Source organism: Halichoerus grypus, chromosome 6 (genome assembly GCF_964656455.1).
Source record: "Halichoerus grypus chromosome 6, mHalGry1.hap1.1, whole genome shotgun sequence".
Taxonomy (NCBI): domain Eukaryota; kingdom Metazoa; phylum Chordata; class Mammalia; order Carnivora; family Phocidae; genus Halichoerus; species Halichoerus grypus.
The window spans coordinates 69,359,598-69,383,547 of record NC_135717.1 but is presented as its reverse complement, the minus strand read 5'-3'; the positions used below and the strand labels follow the sequence as shown (position 1 = coordinate 69,383,547).

The window sequence follows — 23,950 nt, the reverse complement described above, 5'->3', positions numbered from 1 at the left end:
TCCCCACTGAGCAGGGAGCCTGATGCGGGACTCGATCCCAGAACCCTGGGATGGTGACCTGAGCTGAAGGTAGATGCTTAACCGACTCAGCCACCCAGGCACCTATATTGGTCAGTCTTTATAACTATCATCTTCGGTAGCCTATTATTAGCCTTAGAATAAGCAAAATATTTAAGAGATTTCTCTAAGACCACAAACCTAGAAAGTGGCAGAGATAGGGCTCAATATCAAGAGGGCAAAGCCCACCAGCTTTCTGTCTGCCACATGGGTAATTAAGTTACTCTAGCTGGGAACACGAGTCGGATGTAAGGTCAGGCCCTGACTCCGTGCCAAGCATCCCAGCCAAGCCTTCTCCCTCCTATCACCGGTTCTTCTAAGTGTCTGTTGGCACCTTACTCTCTCTTCCTTGCTGGCTCCCAGCAGAGGAAATTCTCTAACAGGCTATACCTTTCCAATGTATAATTACACATAATTAAAAATTTTCCAATAATGGATTAAAATCCCAAATATAGAGGTTAGTCACTAGTCTAGGATTTATGGCAGTAAGCACCACCTAAATATATTGGCAACTTACTATAAATAAAATAGCATGGTCTAGGTGCTGAAGTTAAATAGATCTAAGAATACGGTTATTTATTACAACAGAAAGAAGTCAGTTCAAATTATTGAGAGAAAACATGGATTATGTACTAAATGATGATTAACTGACTAGTTAAAAAGCAACTTTATCTTATTTCTTGCCATCAGCATATAGATGCATCAAATATTTCAGTATAAAAAAACAAAGCCACAAATGTATGGGGTAAAAACATGGATGAATATTCTTACAATCTTGGAATGGGGAAGGGTTTTTTTCACCCCAAGATGATACTGATTCAGGATACAATTTTATTTTTATTTTTTTTAACTTAAATTCAATTGGCCGACATATAGTACATCATTAGTTTCAGATGTAGTATTCACTAATTTATCAGTTGTGTACAATTTTAAATTTAAATAACATTTAAAGAGAAATCATGAACTGGGAAAAATTAATTGCAAGCTGTATCACAGACCAAGAGTTATTATCTTTCCTATACAGGAACTCCTATAAATCAGTCAAAGGAAACAGGCCCATAAAAATGGGAAAGGATACATATAGGCTTTTCACAAAAGAAGAAATACCAAACATATGAAAATATACTACGCCCTTAATAATAAATAAATAAAATCTTTTAAAAAAATAGTAAGTATAGTCACACAAGTAAAACAATAATTAAAGCGTGTGTGTGTGTGTGTGTGTGTGTGTGTGTGTGTGTGTGTTTACTCACCAAATACAAGGAATAAAAAGGCTGAGAATGCAGTGTTGGTGATGTGCTGGGCAATGACTATTCTCAGGCACTGGTAGTTGGAAAGTAAATTGGCATCCCTTCTGGAGGGACGTTTAGTAATATACACCCCAGTTTAAAATATATACACTAACTCTTAGCCCAAGATTGCCAATTCAAAGAATTTATTTTTATTGTGTTAAAACATATGCACTGCACTCTAAAATTTATAATTTTAACCATTTCTAAGTGTCCAGTTCAGTGGCATTAAGTACATTCACACTGTTATGCAACCATCACCACCATCCATCTGCAACATTTTTTTTCTCTTCCCCAAACTGAAACTCTGTCCCCATTAAACACTAACTCCCCATCCCCCACCCCGGCCACTGCCCTTGGCAACTAGGTTCTACTTTCTGTCTGTCGGAATTTGACTACTCCAAGAATTTGTTTGAAGGAAAGAACTGTACAAGAGAAATATATATATATGCCCAAAAGATATATCCATTCAAAAAAAAGTATTTCTGAGGACGTACTATAGGCTAGGTGGTGAACAAGACAGACCAAGGTACTTGTTTTCTGCACAAGTTGTGATCCAGAGAGGGAAGGTCGAGCACAAACAAGCATGTAAGCAGTGAAGCATTAGGTTTTTATGCTTTTATGAAGAAAATAAATAGATTAATGTGATAGTGATTGTGGAGGGTCCTTCAGCTAGGGCCGCAAGGAAAAGGCGTCTCAAGCACCATTTACCATGAAAAACAAATTAGAAAAATCTGAACAGCTAAGCGATATCCCTGCTAAGGCTCAGAGTCCACCTGGCCGGATGTCAGTACATGTCAGTTCACCGTAGACTCTAAGAACCTTTCTCAGAACTAACTCTGATCATTCGGTGTGCCTTCTGGAGACTATTTTCCTGGAGAGAAAGAGTTTCCAAGATTGGGGGGGTAGAAACTAATCCACCAGGGTACGTGCCAGTGCTGCTTTATTCCGAGAAGGAATGTAGAGATGACAGTTTCAAGTGTTTGATGTCCAACCCCTCCTAAAACTGTAAAATAGCAGCAGGCCGATCAAGAGGCTGATCTAAATCTTTTCTCTGTGGTTTTACTTTTATTCTGGCAGCCTGAGCGACGCTGGAAAAAAAATTACAGTGTGTGCGCGGGAAACATACTCTTCCCTCTTTCTTGACTAACTGACATACTGGAGAGCAGGCGGGAGTAAAGGGCAATGGCGTCGGTTCTGCTGTAGCCGAAATCCAGGGAAGAAATCAGCACCAAGGGCCTGGCCTGCCCTTAGCCCGAGGCAGGAAACTCAAGGGGAATATAACACTTTGCTCCTAAGTAATACCACTGGAATAAAAGCATGTTTGGGATGGCTTTTGGCTTTAACTTGGAATTTCTGTTTCATTGCTTCCAGAAAGAACTTTTTTCCCCACCTAAAGTTCTTAACTTGTATTTCAGAAATTTTTGTAGCTGTCTAAATACGATGTATACAACTGGCCTTGAATTAAAGCCGTATGTCCTCAGAGTATGCCGAAGAAAAGATTCAGGATCTGTTTTAACAACAAGACCCCAGGACGGCAGCTTTGTATAAAAGCCACAGGCTAGAGACCTCGCTCCCTGACTTATTAGCTGTGTGTTCTTGAGTGGATTATTTGACCTCTGATTCTGTAAAAAAGGAGGTCACCCGAGAACTTACTCAGAGGGGGTTTGCAAGGATAAGGTGCCAGAACGTGAAAGGCACGGTGCTAGCACGCGATACAGCCGTCTCCTTTCCTGGGCTTCCTGAGTCTGGCATTACCGACACAGAGTAGAAAAAGACGAAAATGGAAACCCAAAATTTATTTTTGTCCAAGTAACTTGGACATGGTCCCACCGATTCCCCCTGTTGGTTTTCAGCCGTACTCCTCTCGTGCTATCTCCTAAACTGAATTTCACCATGAATTGGAGCGTTATCTTCAGCTTCAAAGGGACTTAGACTAACCAGAGCATCTCTAGATAACTTGGGATGGTGTAGGAGACTCAGACCCACCGCCGCGGGGGGGGGGGGGGGGGGGGGGACGACAAGGGACTTCTCAAGGATCTAGAGATGTTTCAGCTGGGAGAAGACTCTGAGGGGACTGAGCGTTGTCTCCAAATTCTTCAAGGATAATACCATGTGGAAGAGAGATTAGATTTATTCTGTGTGGCTCTGTCAGTGGAGACAGATTTCAGTCTTATATATAGGAAAACTCTAGTTAAAAAAAAAAAAAAAGATTGTCAAGGAAGGATGCTATCTTCTGAGGTAGAGAGCTCTAGCAGGACTCTATCACAGCATAGCTAATCACTCCCTGGGAATGGTGCAGGGAATTCTGTATCAGAAAAGAGCTGGATGAAGTGCCCTCTAGGGTTCTTTTCCAGGTCAGGGAGGCTGTAATTCAAATAGCTACATAAGCGCAACATTTTGCTGCAGGAACGTCAAGAAGAACAGCCATGGCGAGGTGCAAGGCACGTTCAGGCACGCACAGATTCTGCTTATGTGTGAACTGTAACCTTCTAAAACAAAGGAATGTCATGCATATTGAAAAAAAGGGCTTTTTAACTGCTAGAAATGAAAATGTTCATACTTTAGACTACCGTCTCATATTTTATAGGTTCATGCAGACACGGGGGACCAAATGAAATGAACCAAGATCGTAGGCATTAAGTTACACTTTAATGTTATCTTTTTTCCCCTGTGATTTTGACACAAGTGATTAAAAATGAACCTGGACCTTTGACCTACTCTTTTGTTTTGTTTCTTTTTTTCCCTCCTATTCACCTGTGAACCTCTGCTGATTTTCATAGAGCCTTGGTCAACTGCTTTTAGCAGCTAAACATTAAAGCCAGTTAGAGCATAAACAGGAAGCTGGTGTTTAGGTGGGAGTTCCTAGGAATTTTATACTACTGACCACAGAGGCCAAGAGAGAAAGGAAATAGGAAAAACAGTGTAAATACCTGGGTGACTAATGACTTTGTACAGCTTAGCTGGCTTTTCTGAACATAATGCGAAGTCTCTTCTAGGGGAAACACCCTGAAAAATTTTCAGGACCCTGCAGGGCATCGAAGGGGCAGATACATGGGTGTTTACTGCAGGCGGTTAGTTGGTCGGTTTTGTTCACCGACTACCGGGTACAAAGATTTTCTGCCGCTTTCTCCAAGTGATCGACTCCATTTGCATGCGTGGTGCAAACATTTTGCCGAGCGCCGAGCGCCGGGGTTCCCAGGCCTCCGATTGTAAAGGATTGTAAGGCCACCCCGTCCCTCGCTCACATGGATAGCGCCTAAGAGGATTTAGAATCAAGTGGGCACATTTGCACGGCCTTGTTCTGAAGAGGCAGCTGGAGCGCGGGCCGGCCGGCCTGGCGCAGCCAACCGCGGGTCCCGGGGGACGGCATTGTCCTCCGAGGGGCCGCCACGGGGGCTCCATTGTGCGCGGAGCAGGCCTTTTTCTCCTGCCCTCTGTCTCCCCCGGGCCTCCTCCCCCACCCCCCACGCAGGCTTTTCTCTCAAGCTGCCCGGATCCCCCTGCTGCCGCATTTCCAATGCAGAGGAGCGGGCAGGGCTCCGGGCTGGCCATCTGCACGCGGAGATTGACAGCGGCCCCGGAAGGTCAGTGCCTCAACGATTTCTGTCTGAACAGCAGGCCACCCAGGCCTCCCGAGCAAAACAGGGACATCTGCTCCCCTTAATTTAGAACACTGGTTCCAATTTCACCGGAGCCCCTTGCTTAACGCCGCGCTCCGGCTCCGGGGGAGGGGTCGGGGAGGGGCCGAGCAGACGCGCCGCCCGCCCCCTGCTCCCCCGCTTCCCGGCTCCCCAGGCCCAGCAGCTGAGTCTGGCTGGGGGTCACCCACGTGACCCGGGTGACGTCGTGCGGGGGGAGGGGCGGGCGGAGGGGCGCGCTGGTCCCCACCCCACCCCCCACTCCGGCGCCCGCGACGCCCGATTCGTCCCGGGTCTGCGGAGGCGCGGGCTGTGGCGCCCCGGGAATGGGCCGTGGGCGGCCTGGGGGCGGCGATCCGGCTCCGTGGGGAAGGTCGTGCGGCCCCGCCGCCCCGGCCCTCGGGCAGCCGGAGCTCGGGCTGCCTCAGCCTGGCTGGGAGGAACACGGGGAAGGGGCAGGAAAGTTTACCGCACCGAGAGTGGGGAATCCAGCTCAGCCCTTCCTGGTGCAGGACTCTGGGCTGGCAGTTTGAAAGCCAGCGGTCAGAGGGCAAGGCCCAAATCCCGCGTGGACAGCTGACATCGAAACTCATCCTGCTTTTGCTGTTTCATATTGGGTGAAAGGATGAGAGACCTGCATTTCTGATTGTCCGCCACTAAATCCTAAGCTCCTTGACCGCGAGACACTGCATCTTAAGCATCATTGCGTCTCCCGTTCCTAACACAAATGTTTGGAGACTAAATTAGCATGTGAAGTGGAGGTGGACCATGTGAGCACTGAGTATAACTGTTCTCATTCTTTATATGACAGAAAGCGAGACGTGGTGGAGAATGAACCTGCGTTTACAGCTCCGTATTAGTTAATTACTTCCCTCCCTTCCCTTTGCTCCTTTGAATGCGCCTCGGTGTGCCAGATAGCAGGCTCCGTGGGGAAGGATAGCCCTACGATGTGGCCACTTTGTGAGGGGTGTTCTGTGCAAGTCAACAGTTAACCGGGACTCTGGGTGTTAAGTGCAGTAGTCGGGCGCCTCCATCTAGCCTCCAGAGAGAGCAGGAGGTCTAAGTTGAGTCTGAAGAGTGAGTAGAAGCTTATTAGGAGAGGGGCCCTCCACCCACACAAGTCCCTCTGCATGGATTTCCCCCTGACCCTGTTTACCTCCTGCTCATTTCTTCAGGCCTCAGGTGAAATGTCGCTTCCTTGGTGCCTGGACAAACCCACATAAAGCCATCCTGTTAAGCGATCCTGTGACCCCGCACCCTTCTCATGATGAGTACAGCTGGGCAGTTTACCATCTCTGTTCAACTGTAAGCTTCTTGGAGCAGAAACTGGCCTTTCTGTTCGTGGATAGAGTCTCGGTATCCAGCACAGTGCCTGCACCACAGTGTTTCCTAAATATTTGGTGAACCGATGAGTAATCAGACTTTCTTAGGGAGAAACCCATTCCCGCATTTTCTGTTGTGGATGCGAGGCCAGATTGTGAGTACCACGTGGGAACAGAATGACCTTTTAGAATGTATTATTTTGTGGAATTCGGCAGCTCAGTGATTTCAGAACTGTCTTCTGCAGAATCAGTGTGAGGTTGCTCCTCCTCAAAAAGAGCTACCATCGTGAGACAAGTTTGGGGAAGACAGGAGGACACAGAGCCTTCCCTGTGCACCTGCACGGAGTCCTAACCCAGATTGCTTGTTTTCCAGGAGCCTCTAGTAACATTTTGCAGCTGGGGGATATGGATGAAGCTAAATGATAACTTTGCTGCACCATTCCCCACCCCCCACTCCAGGCCCTGAGAGGTAGAACGAGCTGTTGTGGGGAGAGCTCAAGAGATTAATTTGTCACCATGAAGGTTGGTTCCTTCCATCTGGTTTCTTTGTTACACCTTGGACAGATTTGTTCCTTGTGTTTCCACAGCACGGAGAGAATGTGGTTGGAGAGGCTTCGGTGGCATCTTGCTGTCTGAGCTGGAATGCAGCTCCATACATCTTAGCTGTGTGATTTTGAGGCAGTTCTTTGCCTCTCTGTACCTCAGACACTTCATTTGTCAATAGAAATAGTGGTAACTAACTTACGATGTTGTTAAGACTTTAAAAGCTCGCGTGTGTATTTAGAATTTTCCTGATGGATATAAATTTTATTTAATTGCTAATGATTAATTAATTAAAAATTAAATATCCAACCTCTAATAGGTTAATTGAACTAATTAAGTCTCGTGTTGGTGGAGCAGGATCACAAAGGACCAGGGCCTAAGGGAGGAATTTTTCTCTGCTTTCTGCCTTCTTAGCTCAAGCGAAGCGTTCTGAGCATTCATCATTACTTTTCCAGCTAGAAGGATTCTAATTCTTTAACAGCATTTGCCGAGCGGTCCCTCTAAGTAAATTTAAATTGTGATGTCATTATACTCTATTCTCAAACAGAGGAGTGGAGGATGTATATCAGGATTCAGAAGTTTTGCCTACAATCAGTTTTCCAGGACTGACTTAGTAGCCAAGTGCTAAGTTTCTGAACAACAGGGTTATGATCCAGAAGTCCGTACTATTTTAAATAATAGAGATCTGCTTACAATGAAAACCTTGTCTCGTTTGTTGTAGCTTAATTTGACCATGAAAAAAATCAATACTGGATTCTCAGAGAAGAAAAAATTTTCAGGGCCTGTATGTTAGACCACAGTTTGAAAATTCACATTGTCTTAACATTGCACTTAACTCCCCAGCATAAAAGAAAGCAGCTTCTGGAAACTCAGAGATACTTGGAAAATGAATGTAGAAATGATTTCTTACCCATATGTATAATACCAACAGTTTTACTCCTTCAAGTCTTTGTTTTCCATGTAGAACATTAACTTAGGTAGAGTTTGATAGACTAGATGTTTGGAGTAAATCTGTTTTCAGATGTAATCTTCGATGCACTCATGAAAGCTTTATACTTTGAAACAGGGAGCAAAGGACATACTTTTTAAATGTTGCCTCGAGGGGCGCAGGCTCAGGTGGTTAAGTATCCGCCTTTGGCTCAGGTCATGATCTCAGTGTCCTGGGATCGAGCCCCACGTTGAGCCCCACGTCGGGCTCCCTGCTCAGTGGGGAGTCTGCTTCTCCCTTTGCTCCCCTTCCCCCTGCTTCTTCTCTGTCTCTCTCTCTCAGATAAATAAATACAAACTTTAAAAACAAAACCATTGCCTCTGTTCATGGGTAGACTCTCCATGCCCAGAATGGTGCTTGGTCCAAATATCCTGACATCATTTAAATCTTACAGGGGTTCACTACTTAGAGATCAGAAATTTGCTCAAGATCAAAAGATTCTCTCTAAAAAGAGGCTTTAAAAGCAACATCTAGTTTTAGATCTGAAGTATGCACTGGGCACCCCTTCTCACCTTTGGGCATCCCCCAACCCCTTATTCCAGCCATAGATTCAGGCTCCGGGCAGCCTCCTGGGGGAGCAGCCTGCCAGGGGCTTGCCCCGTGCCCGGCCTCACACCCCTGCTCAAGCGTCCCATCCACCCTGGAGATTCTCTGAGCCACATGGGGCACAGTGCAATGGGGCACATTGCATTGACGAAGCCTGAAACACAGGGGAGTAGGTTTGGGGAGCAAACCTTTGACCTACAAAGCATAAGCCCTAATGGATCCATGCATTCCTTTTCTCCCCCCTGAGATGGACGGCCCCGAGATGTCTTTCCTACAACTCAGGCAGGATGGAAGGAGCCAGCAGCCACTTGCCAGGAGCTGTGACTCATCCTCGTGTTGGTTTTCCATTCTTCTCTGCTCCATTCTCCTCGTCCCTTCCTCCTCCTGTCTGGATCACACTCCACGCAGTGAAGTATTTGCGCTCCAGCCTTCGTCCTGGGATCTGCTGTCTGGGAGACCCAGGTGAAGTCATTTCGGCATTACTTTTTACCAAAGGAAGTGATAGTGTCCAAACGTCTTCACACACACAGCTCCCCCCATCCCACCCTCCTCCTCACTGTGAGCATCTCCGTCCAGTTACTTTGTGAGATGGTTCGTGGCGTCACCTCTCTCCTTCCTCTGGATACGGCGGGGCTTAGTGAAAGTGAGGAGTCGTGGCTGCGGTCTCGGCTTCGGCCACAGCAGGACCCAGGGGGACCTTTGCCATCTGCCATCTGGCAACTGGTCAGCCACGCTGGCCCCCTGCTTTCATCTGCTAACTTTAACCTGGCTCTCTTTAATTTTTCCAAGCTGTATTTTTAACTTCCTCCGAAGTTTCTTATTTGTTCATTTTATCTTGCTCTATTTATGGATTTGGAGAGCATAAATAAGCAAAGATTAGTGTGGGTAGGCCTTTAAAAACAAAATCATATGGCCCACATGTCCCAGAGTCACGTATCACACTCTTACCATGTGACAAAACTTTGAAAATGATAAGAAAATCATGTTTTGTTTTTTTTTAAGTAGCAGTGGGAAAACTTTATTGTCTTCATTTGGAGACCGTTTATTGAATTTGTTTAATCACTAATAAGCCTCTGGATTCCTATCTGCCTCCTGATAAGGGACCTGCTGTATTGGTACGGTTTTTATGGGTGCTGTGCTCAGGGGCATGCCTGGACGTCACAACCAAAGGAAGAGACCAAGTTTTGCATCTTAGTCCTCCACCATGAAGACGGAAGTATAAAACCTGATGAGTGCATTTGAGTTCTGGAAACAGCATGGTCCACACCTGGGAACACTGCTTCAACCAGAATATCATTCAAAGGTTAAGAGCTTTGAGAAAGTAACAGAAAAAGGACAGTTTCTGCATCAGGTCTGGGTTGTGGTACTACCACTCGGGCCATATAAGCTAAATGGACTTCTGGTAGTAGAGGGATCGGTGCTGGGAACAGAGGTCATGTGGAGTTATTGGCAAGTCCCAGTGGAAGAATCACAACACACACCTCCAGGATTCTGGAGCCTGGCTGTGCCATTGGCAGCAGAGAACTCTACAACTTTCTAACGATGGCTCTTACGTGCTCTGGGGAGCCAGTAGGGAAAGAGAGCTCCTAACCATGGGAGACCACCTGACCATGGGACCAAACCAGCCCGTCACGACTGGGTTCTGTCAGAACCACCACATCATATCATGGGGTAGGCCAAGGAACAGTTCACTGTAAGACTGGACTGGTGCTTCTGGAATTAAGCACAAGAAGGACTAGGGGATGCGGCCAAGCTGTACCGGGGCTCCATGTCACCCACTGTTACTGAACCAGCATCTCCCCGTCAGCTCACACCTCTGACCATATGGAGGATCCTTTAGGATCAGTTGATTGAAGAGGAGGGGTCTCAAGCTTGTTGGATGGGCCAGATCTGTATGGTGCAGGCTGAGAACAGTGACTGCACCATGGCCCCGTTCAGGGATGGCCTTGAACAACAATGGTGAAGGAAATGTTCAGGTGGTGTTCCTGGTCATCTACTTGGTGTTGAAAGAGAAGTGGCCTGAGGTTAGACTCATGGGCTGTAGCAAATGGCTTGACCGAATGGGCAGGGGCCTAGAGGGAGGAAATGGGCAGATTAGCAACCAGGAGGTCTGGAGTAGCCATTGCACGGACCTGTGAGAGGGCCTACTGTGGGAAGATCTTTGTATTGCCTGAGAGCGCTCACAAGAGGGAGGCACTAAGCATGCGGGGAGACAAAATGACTGAGCAGTTAATGGCACCCAGCCTCTGTCGTCGGCCACTTCGAGTCTTGACACAACAGACACGTGGCTAGAAGAGCCATGGTGGCAGGGGAGAGGCTATGTGTGGGCCCACTAGCCTGGACTTCCACTTACCCAAGTTTGTCTAGCTCACGCTGCTGCCAAATGGCTAACATTCCAGTAGCAGAGAGCGATACTGAGTTCCGAATATAGCACCATCCCTTAAGGAGACCAACCTGACTCTCTGGCAGGCTGCCTACATTGGACATCTTCCAACATGGAAGAAACAGCAATTCATTTGAACATGAATGGACACATATTCTGGATATGGATTTTATATTTCCTGCTCTTAGGCCTCAGGTAGCCTCCACTATCCAAGGCTTAAAAGGTGTTAAATCCACTGTCATGGAATCCAATATAACATCACATCAGACCAAAGCATTTTTTCAGCAAAAGTTGGAATGAGCACATGAGGCCACTGTTCTATCTCACGCTGTATGTCTCGGTGCTGGCAGCCAGCCAGAGCATAGCATAGACAGACCTGCTGAAAACTTACCTGATGTGCCAGCTCAAAAGCCATACTTCTTAGGGTAGAGCACCATTCTTCAGGATCCAGAGGAGACCTTAAATCAAAGACTTTTAATGCCACTGTGTTCACAATGGGTAGAATGCAGGAGTCTTGGAACCAAGGAGTAGAAGCAGATACAGTCTTGCTGACCATCCCTCCCAGTGACCTACTTGAAGAATTTGGGCTTTTTATCCTCACAAAATTGAGCTCTGTGAATTTTGAGGTCCTGGTTCTTAAAGGGTGTGTGTGTGTGGGGGGAATATTCCTGACAGGAGACACAGTGATTGCCTCTGTGAAGTGTAAGTGTGGCTGGTCCATGGATAATTCCAGCTCCTTGCACCAAGAAGCCAATAGGCAAGAAGAAAAGTCGCTGTCTTGGGTGGGATCATTGAGCCTGGTCATCAGGAAAAGGCAGGAAGATACTGTTATGTACAGGGAAGGGAGGAATAATGTAGAACCTAGGTGACCTACTTAGGTACCTCTTGGTTTCCCTAGTCCAACTTTGAAGGAAATAGACCACAGCCTGAGAGGGGCATGATGGCTGGTGGCCCAGACCCCTCAGGGATGAGGGATTGGTCTCGTCACCAGGAAAACCACCAAGCTCAGCAGAGATGCTTGTTGAGAGTGAGGAAGACCTTCAGTGGATAACAGGAGGGAGCAGATGAGTATCAGTTGTCACCCTGAAAGCAGCCATAGCATCAAGAGCTATAATTCATCTCACTAACCTTCCTCTGTTAAGTTCCCGCCAGGAACAGAAGCTCACTGGTATCTTGGAGGAGCTTTTTCCAGAACCTCTAAGAAGAGGAGGATCCAAGTACTGTAAGGGGTGGACTGTAGTGGATGCTTTGATGCCCTGTCCAGATTCCTATTTGAGAAGATTCCTATTCAGGATTGAAGGTCTTTTCCTCCAGCTCCTGGGAGCTTTGTAAGAAGATGGCCCTTAGCTCTTAGCCTATAGGGTTTGCCTCATGTAAGAAAGACTGCTTGGTCATCTGAAGATCACGCTGCCTCCCAGGGACAACCTGCATTAAATGCTCCTCTTCTCCTAATTTGGGACAGTTCTAAAAGACTACTCTCGGTCCAGAACTCCATGTGGGTTGGCTGATGCTTTTACTGAGACTACACTACGTCTCAACTTCTCCCTCTGTTAATCCTGCTTTCCCCCTCCCCTTTCCTAGTTGATCCCAAGAGCACTTCTTAATAAACGGCTTCCTTGGAACATGACCCATAACAGCCAGTAAAACTTGGGTTAGTACCAGATGAAATAGTTTTGCGTTCGAAGGCTGGGGAGCCCTGTGAATAAGGAAACTTCAGTTATAAAAAGTAGTTGATTTTATTAATATCAAACTATAATTATGAGTCTCTTGCTAGTTGCCAGTTGATTTTGATCAAATATACATATATGTAGAAAAGTGTACTCTTTGTGAGAATTCCTGAGTACATTCAATCTAGGCATATCTCACTTCAGATGCCAGATTTCCAACTCTGATTTCAATTCTTTGTTTGGATTTTAGCCATTATGTACGAGAGAATGCATTTCCCCAGAGCTAAGTAGCTGCAGACATTCCTCAGGGTTCTGATACATGGTCAGAAACTTGAGGAGAATCTGTGGGTTCATATATTCATCTCTAGAATCCTAAGGGTTGGTGCTTCCTTTGCAGGCCTGGTTTGTTTTTCAGCTCAATCCGTGCTTGAAACTGAACCACACTGATAAAGCAAACGTTTAATAATTCAGATATCTGCTGAGCTTTGCATTCCACGGGCAACTGTAGAAACTTACAAACATGATTCATTTTTATGAAACTCTCTGAATCTTTTCTCGAATTAGACCTTATATTCACCCAGTAGTAGCTTCCTCTCCCTGTGGAGGTTTGGGGGAGCTCAGGGCAGATCAGGAAAGAGGGATCGGTGTATCCCCAGGTGCCGTCTGTTTGCTTACATCTTCCTTTAACGCCGGAGCACCTGGACAAATCATCAAAGCAAATTTTTCTTTGCCACTTTAAGTCCATGTCTTGTAAAGCTCCATCTTGGGAGACTTGGGGAAAAGAACGAGGTGGTTCCTCTGAGTTTTGTCATGAGCAAAAGTTATCGATCAGAGAAAGTAGTTCAGAAAGCCTCTAACAAGTTTGCCCAGCTTAGCACTCTAACTGTGCTAAATAGGATAAGCCCACCCGCCCCCACCCCTGCAACTTCTTCTGTATGTCTATATACTGAGTGTCAGGAGGGGACAAGTATAAAGAAAACGTATGCATGATCATTTGCTGACACTCTTCATGCGATTAGCCCGAATGGCCGTGTTCACAGGCAGATTCTTCTGATAAATGATACAGTGGAAGTTGGGCACACATGCCTCCTTTTTTGACTTAAGTAAAGAACCGACAACTTTTTCCCCTTTTTATATGGTCCTTCTGAGGCAAGTGAACTAGGTTTTCCATTTGATATCACACGTCCCAGATCTTTTACTGGAAGGGGCATATGGGGCTAATCCATCGTGTGATGTTGACATTGCATGTGGCTGCAGGTGGGTCACGCCTCCCCTTCCCTCCCCCACTTCGCACCAGCCCCAGCTCTGCCCTTCGTGGTTTGGATGAGCCCGGCAGCTCTAAAAGTCTCCGGTTAGAAGGAGTGTAAGCACAAGCCCCCTCATGCTTCCCAGCTTTGAAGCTTGGACACATGAGGGCTGGTAGGGGTGAGGGCTGCCGAGCGTGGGAGCAGTGGGTAGGGTAGACATGGCAGGAGGACGCAGGGAGAGCCAGGCAGCTGGGGCGAGCGATGTAGCCCGGGACTGTGAGAGCCTGAGTCAGAGCTCCCGTCTTTTGGGCCCACGTGCTTTCCCAGTTAGGTTAGGTCATCTCCCTCACATGGACTTCCCAATTGATTTAGCCAGCACCAGGGGAGCTGGTTTATGAGAATACTGGGCCCAGCCCTCCTGTTTGCCTCATCAATATGCATTTCGATGTCAAAATACTTGCAGCAGTACTTTTCCTCTTCCTTTCAAAACCATCTGCACTCTCCCCTGGACTTTTCCGTGGAAGAGCCCCTGTTGAAAATAATAGTAAACTTTTCTAGTACTGGCGCCTTGGTCCTCTTCAGCTCTGAGTGGCCGTTTGATGGGCCGTCTCGGCCCCGGGCTTCTCCCTGGCATCCTGCCAGATGTAGCTAACTCCTCTTGTGTTCACCTGTGCAGTAAGGTGACGTCCCCCACCTGACGTTTCTGACTGGAATTGCAGACACTCCCCCCCATACTCAGATCCCAAAGAATCTTCCTCAGTTTCTTCAGGTCTGTTCTGCATTAGAATGTAGAATGGCTCCCTGATGAATACTGTGTGTAAGCTCCACATGATCAGGGACATAGTCCTTTATCACCACCGTTTCCTTGGCTGCAAGCACAGTGCTGGTTCAAGGGCGACCCTCAGACAGTCTTTGCTGAATAAGTGAGTGCTGACGGGCACTGTGCTGGGCTGTGAGCACGCAACTGGCAGAGCGATCCCCGCGCGGGTGATCGGAGCCGGGGATGCGGGGAAGCACAGAGACTGATGTTTAAACAGATCATTTCATTCAGTACAACATTTTTAAGTGCTATGAGTGCGGGGTGGAGATCAGGGAAAGCAATCCAGAGATGACGTCTGTGCAGAGTCCTGAGGACAGTAGGAATTTAGCAATCCATCTACACTCCTCAAGCTCCTCGACGGGGCTATTTGCCATCTGCTCTCCTTCCTGCCCTTATCTTTTTAATCTAAGTTCTCCTTGCTCCCCAGCCAGCCAGCCCTTCTGTTCCAGGGAACTAATCTACTTTCTGTAACCCCCGAGGACTGGCTGGATACTGTCTGGCCGCTTTCGTCCACGCTAGCCTTTCTCTGTGAATATATGTTCATTATATCCCAAAAGGTCTTCCTCAAACCCAAGAGCTCTAGGCAGCCTTCCCTAATGAATTCTCGTCTGATCCCTGTATTTCCCTCCTACTCAGGGCTTAAGGTTTTAGCTTGTGCGGTCTGATTCTAAGAACCCAGGTAAATCACGCAGGCGCTGAGCGTGATTTGGATGTCTGTAGATAAAAATCCTTCAAAGGAAGGTGTCAGGATTCTCCTCAGGTACTTTTATAAAGGCAGGAAATGTAGGGCTTGCTGCACTGCATCTCAGTGTGGAAGTCAGCACAGTAGAAGGTGCCCACCTCCTTAGCCCAGAGACTCCTGGTGTCCTCAGGCTAAGACTTAGTTCTCTCGATAAATCTAGCGCTGTTTAGAGATAGGAATATTTGGGGAGAAGTCTAGAGGGGAAGTATGTTAAAATGGGTTTTATAATCACTATCAAATTTTTATATTTGACTCCCAACTGTGTTATAGATTCTTTAGGAATTTTCCATCTTTGTATCCATATAGAAGAATAGTTAAGGAAATAAAACTATAATAATAACTTGATAATTGTGTATAGTGCTTTACAGTTCACATCGAAAGGAAATGTCACCTCCTGAATCTCCAGGAGAGTTGCCCTCCCCTTTCTTTGTGCTCCCCAACACCTCTCGTGAGACCTCTAGTGTGGTGCCCTCAGTGAAGTACCCTCATTTATGTTCTGTGCCTGACTCCTCAGCAGAGAGATTTCTTCAAGAGTGGGGAGTTTAGCTTTTTCAGTTGCACGCTTTTATGGTCTGGCTCCTGATAAAGCACAATACGCTTTAAAAACACCTAATAGATAAATAAATGAATGAGTGGGTACCTAATAAATGAACGTTATTTCTACATTAAATGTTTGAGCAAGGCTTGTTATATTCCTATTTGATGGTGATAGAATAAAGAAAAATAAGAGCAGATAAATCTTGCTGATAACAGTGGAAAACATATTTGTGGGAGAAAGTTTGGAGTTGTCGGTGAAATTAAGTCTCTAAATTTTCCTTAGAGTTCTTTTATTCCCAGAATAGATACCAGTGAGTTAGTGGTTCCCATTTGCGACCTTAGGTCTGCAGAGTTGAGAAACTGATTTAATTAAGTCCTGTCTTTCCCTAAGAGTTAGAAGAGAAACAGTGTTCTAAGAGTTGGAAAAAAAAAAAAATCATAGAACAAATAGTTACTATGTAAATTATGGAGTATTAGGTGCTTCTCTGAGTATTTTCTCCTTCGTGATTAAATGTTAATCTCTGAGTTATGCACTGTAATAATAGATCCAACTGAAAAAGTGTTTCTGGCACTAATGCATTAAATATGTGCATGCAATTTGAAGGCTGAAAAAAATGGCACATTCTTGGGGTGGGGGAGATGAAGAACCGTCTGAAAGTTCCTGCCACTCTGGGGAAACAGAATGTGATTATCTACAAGGTTAGCTGATTTTAAATACTGATTGCCAAACTGTTCAATAAAATATGAATACTTTTTATGGCAATCCATATCACACGTTACATATCCTATTTCGGGGGCAACGTGCACCTTCTTAAAGAAACAGGCGCTAACTAGGTAATGTCAGATATTATAAAGTGAGTGGAAACGGAGACTGAAGTTTCCCCTTTTCCTATTGGTTGCTCCACTGGACTTTAACCTCTAGGAAAAGACTAAAACTATAAACAACTCTCAGTATCCATGGTAACGTGCATAAGAAGGTAATTATTTTTTTCTTTACATTTTTAAATTTGAGAGTTTAATAGGGTAGTATATGCATTGCCTCAGGCCCACAATTCCTGCAGTTGGTCATTAAGTATCAGGAAATGCCCTCTCTCCCAGTCATTATTGCTTAAATAAAATGCCACTTACAAGCCTGGCGAACAAAAGAGCCCCAGTGTCTGTGTAGGGCATACCTTGACTATTGTGGTGATTTGGCAATGAGTGCGCGTACCCTCAGAGCACCTGGCCCAGAAACCAGGCTTGTGTCCCAGGAGCAGCCTTCACAAGGAAGCCTTTTCACTTATGGTTAATGAGACTCAAGAAACAGCTCCGGCCTTCAGGTGAACACACCAGAAGAAAGGCCCCAAAACCATGTTCTCATATGGTCCATCAGCTGCCATAGGAATGCTGCGGGGGCCCAGAGTTCTGGTTCTGGGCAAGTCCCACGTACGTGAATTCCATCACAGTGTGGAGAACAACTCTCTGAGGTTCCGTTTTGGAAGTTTCGGGTTTGTACTATTTAGTTTTTTTTAAGGAAGACTCATTCACAACAAAGCCAATGATTGAGCAGGTGTAAAGGGAGAATTTACTTACAAAATCGATCTGAGGTGTGTTTTACACAGGCAGAGTGATTGACTCGGAAGCCAGAAAATTCAGTCCAAGTTAAAACCAAAACTCCTTTCCCTGGCTACAGAGTGTCCTTTCGCTTGGCCTCGCCCCCACCCCTACAGCTGCGTGGCTTACCCCAGACAGGTGCCAACCTCACCTCACGGCTTCGCTTTGCCTGCAGGGGCAGCCTCAGTAAACCTGTCCCCAGATGACTCGTGCAAACAAAAGGAAAAATATGTGCTGAAAACTCAAGCTAATCTAGGAAGTTCTAAATTTAGGTTGGATTTTTTTTCCAAGACTTTGTTTGTAAATCAGTTTTGGGAACTTGGAACAAACATTTCCCATGGAAACACTGTAATAAATGTGGCTATGTAATAGGATATGTAACGTGTGATATGGATTGCCATATGCAAATTGAACCCCTCCTGAAGGTGAAATATTACGCATTAGCAGAAGCATCTTTTATCAGTTGTATTTTTGTCAATCTTTTCCAGTTACATGATGGATTAAATGGGCTTTTGCGGGCGGGTGTAAGAGGTGGACCGCCATGCTCAGTGGTGCCTGTGGGAAATCAGTCCCCACTCAAGAAGCTGGCTATGTGAAATTCTCCTCCTGCTGCCAGAACTTCGCAGAGAAGAGAGAATTCCCTCCACGGCTTCTGAAATGCGACCCAGAAGTAAGAAGGGGCAGGCTTTTTAATGTAAGGGACATTCATAAATTTGGTGTTTGTATTTTAGGAGCTGCTGGCACTTAATTTAGAAAGTATTACAACTGTATTAGGCAGAAGGTGAACTTGACAGAGTTTAGACCAGGAAGTTGAATAAGGAAACATAAACAGTAAAGCAAAATATAGAACCAAGATTTGAACAGAGATAGACCCTGGAACTAAGAACTTCATAGCAGAGTTATGAGCAAGACCAATGTTCTGGTGCCAAACAAGGCAATGCAAAAATTTCTTGACTAGAAAAAGTAAAGAAATTTGAGAGCAGCAAAGCAATGGATCGTGATGCTGATCACACAAACGTTCTGTTCTTCTTTTGTCCTTGTCTGGGTTGATTCTAAAAGTAAGTTCTGAACAGTCTAAGCTATCACAAGGTCATGTGTCCATCCCACTCTGCATCCATGATCCACATCCTAGCTACTTGCCCCCCCCCCAAAAGCTGTGAACAGCAAAGGCTCTCATTCTAGACAATTCCCCAATTGTTTTTGCTCCCAAATGGCAAGAGAGATAAATAATTTTTTTCAGTCAGAAGGGGGGGTGAGGTGGGATGCGGGGAGGGGAGCAAAAGATGGAGCCATGATCTATGAGGAAGAACAGGAATCAGTTTAAGGGATTGTGAGGGGCAAGGGTCCTTTTGGAAGAGAGAGAGAGAGAGAGAGAGGACACCATGATTCCTGGGGAAAGGAATTAAAGTAGTGGGCCGGGAGGAAGGCAGAGGAATGCTGTGTGAGATGCATGAAATGATGTTTGGAATCTTCCAGAAAAAAACAACAACCCACAAATAAAAATATATGTGATGAGATCAAATGTCTTGTGGTACCAAGGAGGGAGCAGAAGGTAAATTCTTCAGCAAGAATAGCAATTGTGGGACTGACCAAGAACTCTCCAGATGGCCAAAATTGAGAGTGTATGCCCGGTTTACCTAATACCCAACGTGCCAGGAAATCTCCCATGCTCTTCAAGCTCCTCGGGAGGAATTTGACTTTCTGTTCTCCTCACCATCCCGTTTGGGCACCTCTGGGGAATCTGTGTTTACATGTGACCCCAAAGAACCACACCAGCTGGGGTGGGGGCCAAACTCCTTATGCTTTTGAGGAAGTGGAGAGGGATTCAAACACCTTGTTTTTTGTCATCATATGTGTCCTGTCATGGCGGGGGGGGGAGCAATTTGTTCCAGTTACCACAATGGCAGATGATAGAGATTTTTCAAAGCTGTTTTGGAAAATGCTTCTCTGGGTCAGTTAAGAAAAGGGCCATGCTATGTTATTTTTACTGTACCCAAACAAAAACGTGGCTGTCCGTAAAGATGCTATTGGAAGAGCAGGGGAACTAGAAGTCTGATGGTTGGGATAGATTGAAAGCATAAATTAAATTACATCAATGGTGGGAGACTTTTCCTGCTCCTTGAGACCTGGAACTTTGAACATCTGTGGGACTGGTTCCAGTCTCATTTTTCAACCCTTAATATAGAGGCTTACCACTTTCAAATATGTTAATTTCAGAAAAAACGTTTCTTGCTACTTAGTTCAAGTAATCTCTTCCTGGATGAATTAAGTGAAGAGGAATAGGAAAGTCAATTTAAAAAATAGATTCGTTCCAATCTAATGAGACTGTTGGAAGTTGACCTTTTGGGAAACCCTAAGCCTCTAGGATGTCTGCCACAGCAGCTGTGACCTTGTGGTATGGTAACTTCTGGACTCCATGATGTTTGGAAAGGGTCATTTGGACAACACGGATCATAAAAATATATCAGTCTCTTGAATATTCAGCCCAGAAAGTTCACGCTCAGGTTAACACCCTACTTGTCATCTGGATCAGAAGGTTTCTCAGTTGGTTGTCTGATGCTCTAGCTCATTTCGAAACAGGCCCTGAGTTGGGTAAGAGGGATTATAGATGCTATCCTGTTGGTTATTTCGGCAACTTCACTGTGTTTATTCATGGATATTTTCAGAGCGAATCATTTGTAAAAACTTCACTGATTTGCATACATTGGAGGAAGATCTTTCTGGAATTGCTGAGTGTCTGGATCTTGAGACAATTTGATGCACACGTGAAGTTTGGTTGTTTTAGGTCCACTTGACTGTTAGACTTCCCGAAGCAAGTTATTGAGGGAGTGCTTCAACAAAATAATATAAATGATTTGTCTTCGTGCATCCACCGTTTGGTTGTATTCCACACGTGACCTTAGACTGGGCTGGGTTATAGTCCCTTGGCCTCCAAGAATCTCAGATCAAGAGGTGGAGAGGGATGGAGAGGTCATTGAGGCCAAGGGCACACTTTTCTGTAAAGGGCCAGATAGTAAATATTTCAGGCTTTGTGGGTCATCTGGTCTCCCTCACAACTATTCAGCTGCCTCTGTGGCATGAAAACAGCCATGGATGATACAGAAATGAAGGAATGTGGCTGGGTTCGAACACAACTTTATTGCAAAACAGGCCACACGCAAGGTTTGGCTGGTGGGTTTTAGTTGGTCAGCCCCTGATCTAATCTAACTTCCTCACTTACAGATAAGGAAAAAGGAAGCTGAGAAGATTGGGAATTCCCAGAGTCACTTGATGGTTAGTGGCAAAGCCAGATCCCAAACCTAGAAATCCAGTCTAGAATCCAGCTTTATTTCTACTGTGATGCACTAGTTCTGTCTCACTCATGAGACCGCTCCTGCCCTCGAGATGGCATAGGTTTGAGTCAGAAAGCTGTGTTTGAGGAAATTATGCTTTAGTGACAATTCAACTATTTAATAAAAAGCACTTTGAAGAAGAGATTTTATAGGAGATTGTCACTAATTATTGACATTACTCCCAGGGCCAGTGTTTTGTTTAAAGATGGCATCAGGGGAGTGACAAATTGAAAGATTGTTATTATGTCATAGGTCTCATTTTAACATTTTTCACTAGAGTTGGTTTGAAAAAAAACTAGCAAACTAGGGTTTCTGATTTACCAAAGAACCATCAGCCCCCTTACCATGGGATTCAGGGGGTTAATGAATCCCTGAAATTCATACAGAAGTGTCTGTGTGTGCACTTTTTTCCCTCAAGACAGGATGCACCATTTTCCTCAGAGGGATTTTGTGCCCCCCCCCCAAAAAAGTTACAGGATTTCAGATGATGGAAGATTCTCGTCCCTCCAGGCTGCCTGAACAGTCTGTCTGAAGAGGGAATGAAGAACCTCCAACTAACCAAGTCCCTTCCTCATGTGCACCCTCAGCGGCGAGCACTCCAGAGGGTAGTTAGCTGTCCACTAAGAGGGCCCAGAGGAGAAGGGAAAAGTAGTCATGGTTTGGTCAACACAGATGGATACAGTGTATAATTGTGAGACAATTTCAGCTTCAGAGGGTCAGAGGCAATGATGCTCAAGGTGCATGGGCAGCAGCATCGCCGTGTAGGTTAGCAGTTGGCTCAGCAGAACTGCAGTCACTAGGTACGTGAGGTGAAGTTTAACTCCCAGGAGCTAGCACGGGGGCTTCACTCCTGGCAATATGGTGGACTGAGTTGACTCAGCCACCCCTTCTGCTCCAGACACAGAGTGACCCTAGAGCAAATAGAATGGGAAAAAATTGTGTTGTTATTTTTTAATACAAGTTGAAATCAAAGAAAGAAATGGAAACGCTCGCATGCCCAAAGTGAAGAGTGAACTAAAATCAGAATGGTTAGCTTCAGCGGAAGTAATAGTAACCCAGGAGGTGAAAAGCCAAACTTTTCACTCCCATGCATGGATAAGAAACATGGCCTCGAGTCTACTCAAGTTGATGCGTAAGAAGAGAGGTTTTAGCCTAAATGCAGAACTCTTGAAGCGCTCTTGGTTTGTGAGACGGGGCTCAAGAAAACTCCATCCTATGGCCCAGATAGGTTTCCACCCAGCCTTGTGCTCTAGGTAGGAGGAAATGTCTACAATGAATAAAATTAAAAGCCAACCTTGCACTTCATGCTCGGGGGTGGGATCTGAATTGACATTACACACATGGAGCGGGACTCCCTGACTGAGGAAAAAAGTGCTCCGAACTGAAGAGTGCTTGATGTCCAGCGGATGCCTGCCCAGAACCAGGGCAGATACCTCATCGCCCATGGTGCACCGCCTCCCACATAAACATGCCCTCCACTATACACTAGCTTCTATCAGAAGATTTCACCTACACACACACAGCTAAATCACCATGGCAGAAACAAAAACCACAGAGGTTGAGCAATCTGGTAGAGAATATAAAATAAACATTTTTAAATTATAGAATAAGGCATAAAAACCACTAGGAAAGAATACATTAAAAACAGCAATAACAAAGGCTTGCAAAAATCGCCAACATAGAAATTATAAGAATGAGAATGACAGCCATTAGTCACGGATCTGTAAAACAACAGTTCTCACGTAACTGAGGTGCACTTCCCTGAACTGGAAGGCAGATCTGAGGGAATGACTCGGAATGCTACACAGAAAGTTTGAAGCGTGGAAATCCATTTTGACTAAGTGCATGGAAGCCAAGGACAGCTCAGGCAACTAGGGCTTTGGGACCAAGACCAACTCCAGCCCTACCTCCCAGGTTCCCACCCCACCGGGGCTCTGGTTCCTCTCAAGCCTAGTCAGGCTTCAGGAGGAAGGTGGGCCTGAGCCTGAAAATCCAGGGCCTTGGGAGCCCTTGATGTGCAAAGAAGGGGGGCCGTCTTCCTGACAGGTCTGACGTACCTACCTGTCCTCTCAAGACTGTTCTGTCCTCAGGTTAGCTCTTACCTTGAGAGGAAGAGGGGGAAGTGTCCACCTGCCCTCCAGTTTCTTCCCAGGCCTGGGATCCTCTGGCTGAGTAGAGCCTTGCCAGGGCTGGAAGAGCTGTCAAGGGTGGTTTTCTAAAGGCCACACTGATGAGTGCTTCCCTGAGTGAGGGCCTGAGCCCGGGAGGAGGGGAACATGCCACAAGGCCTGTGGGAGACTTCGGCAGGAGCCTTGGAGAAAGCGGCTTTCTTCCCTGAGCAGAATATGTAACAAGAGGATGAACAGCAGGATCACTGAGCAGACTCCCTCTATAAAAATCCCTGGCCAGCAGTGAGTCCCCGATCTCTGACCCACTGCTGGCCAGGTCTCTGCAAACGGGTTCCTGCTTCCTCCTCACCTGCCTGACCCTCTCTAGTTCACACCTCAGTAAACCGTGAACCGCATTCTCCTGCCTGCCCCTCCCCGGCCTGGTACCCCGGACACACACACTCCCTGTGGCCTCTGCTTTGATACAGCCCCCAGCCCTGGCTTGGTCAAAGCCTGCCGACGACTGAGATCCTGAGTAAGCAGGATCTTTCCAGAAGGCAAACCCTCCCTTGGCTTCTGTTCCCAGCAATCAGTGCTTTTTCTGAGAACTTTCTGACATGGAGGAGAGCATCGGGAAAAACACACTTGCCAAGGGGGGCCTGGAACAATTTGATTTGGAGGCTGGAGATAAATTTTCACAGGCCCCTCACTCAGGGGAACCCCAGAGAGCTGCGGTTATTTGCATTTTGCAGTGATTTGGGCAGCACACGTTAATGGCCAAAGAAAATAATGCCATTAGCACCATAATGATGGGGCAGCCTCTCTGCAGACAGGACGCCCATTGACTTCAGAGGGACCTGGGCCCCAGGTGACATTCAAATGCCCTCTGTCTCCTTTCCTTGTTCATCATGTACCCGTTCCAAAGCTGAATCAGCAGTGCGAGCCAATTCTGGGACAAAATGAAGACCTCTGTTATCTTAAATTACTTGTACCATCTAACTCCTGATATAAAGCAAAATGTCTCTTAATAAAATCACCTTGATTTCCATAAGTATGTAGTACATCATCACAGTGCTGATTTTATTAGGCCACTAGACTCTCGGAGAGTGTTAAAAGGGCTGGCACAAAGGATTGT

General features: G+C 46.0%; 1 long non-coding RNA gene across 1 annotated transcript; it reads left to right on the top strand.

The window, feature by feature from the left end:
• Nucleotides 1–4,721: 4,721 nt before the first annotated feature.
• LOC118540468 (uncharacterized) lies at nucleotides 4,722–7,168 on the top strand. The gene is made up of 2 exons (XR_013448512.1): nucleotides 4,722–4,933; nucleotides 6,163–7,168. It is a non-coding gene; the product is annotated as an uncharacterized LOC118540468 (long non-coding RNA).
• Nucleotides 7,169–23,950: the final 16,782 nt, after the last annotated feature.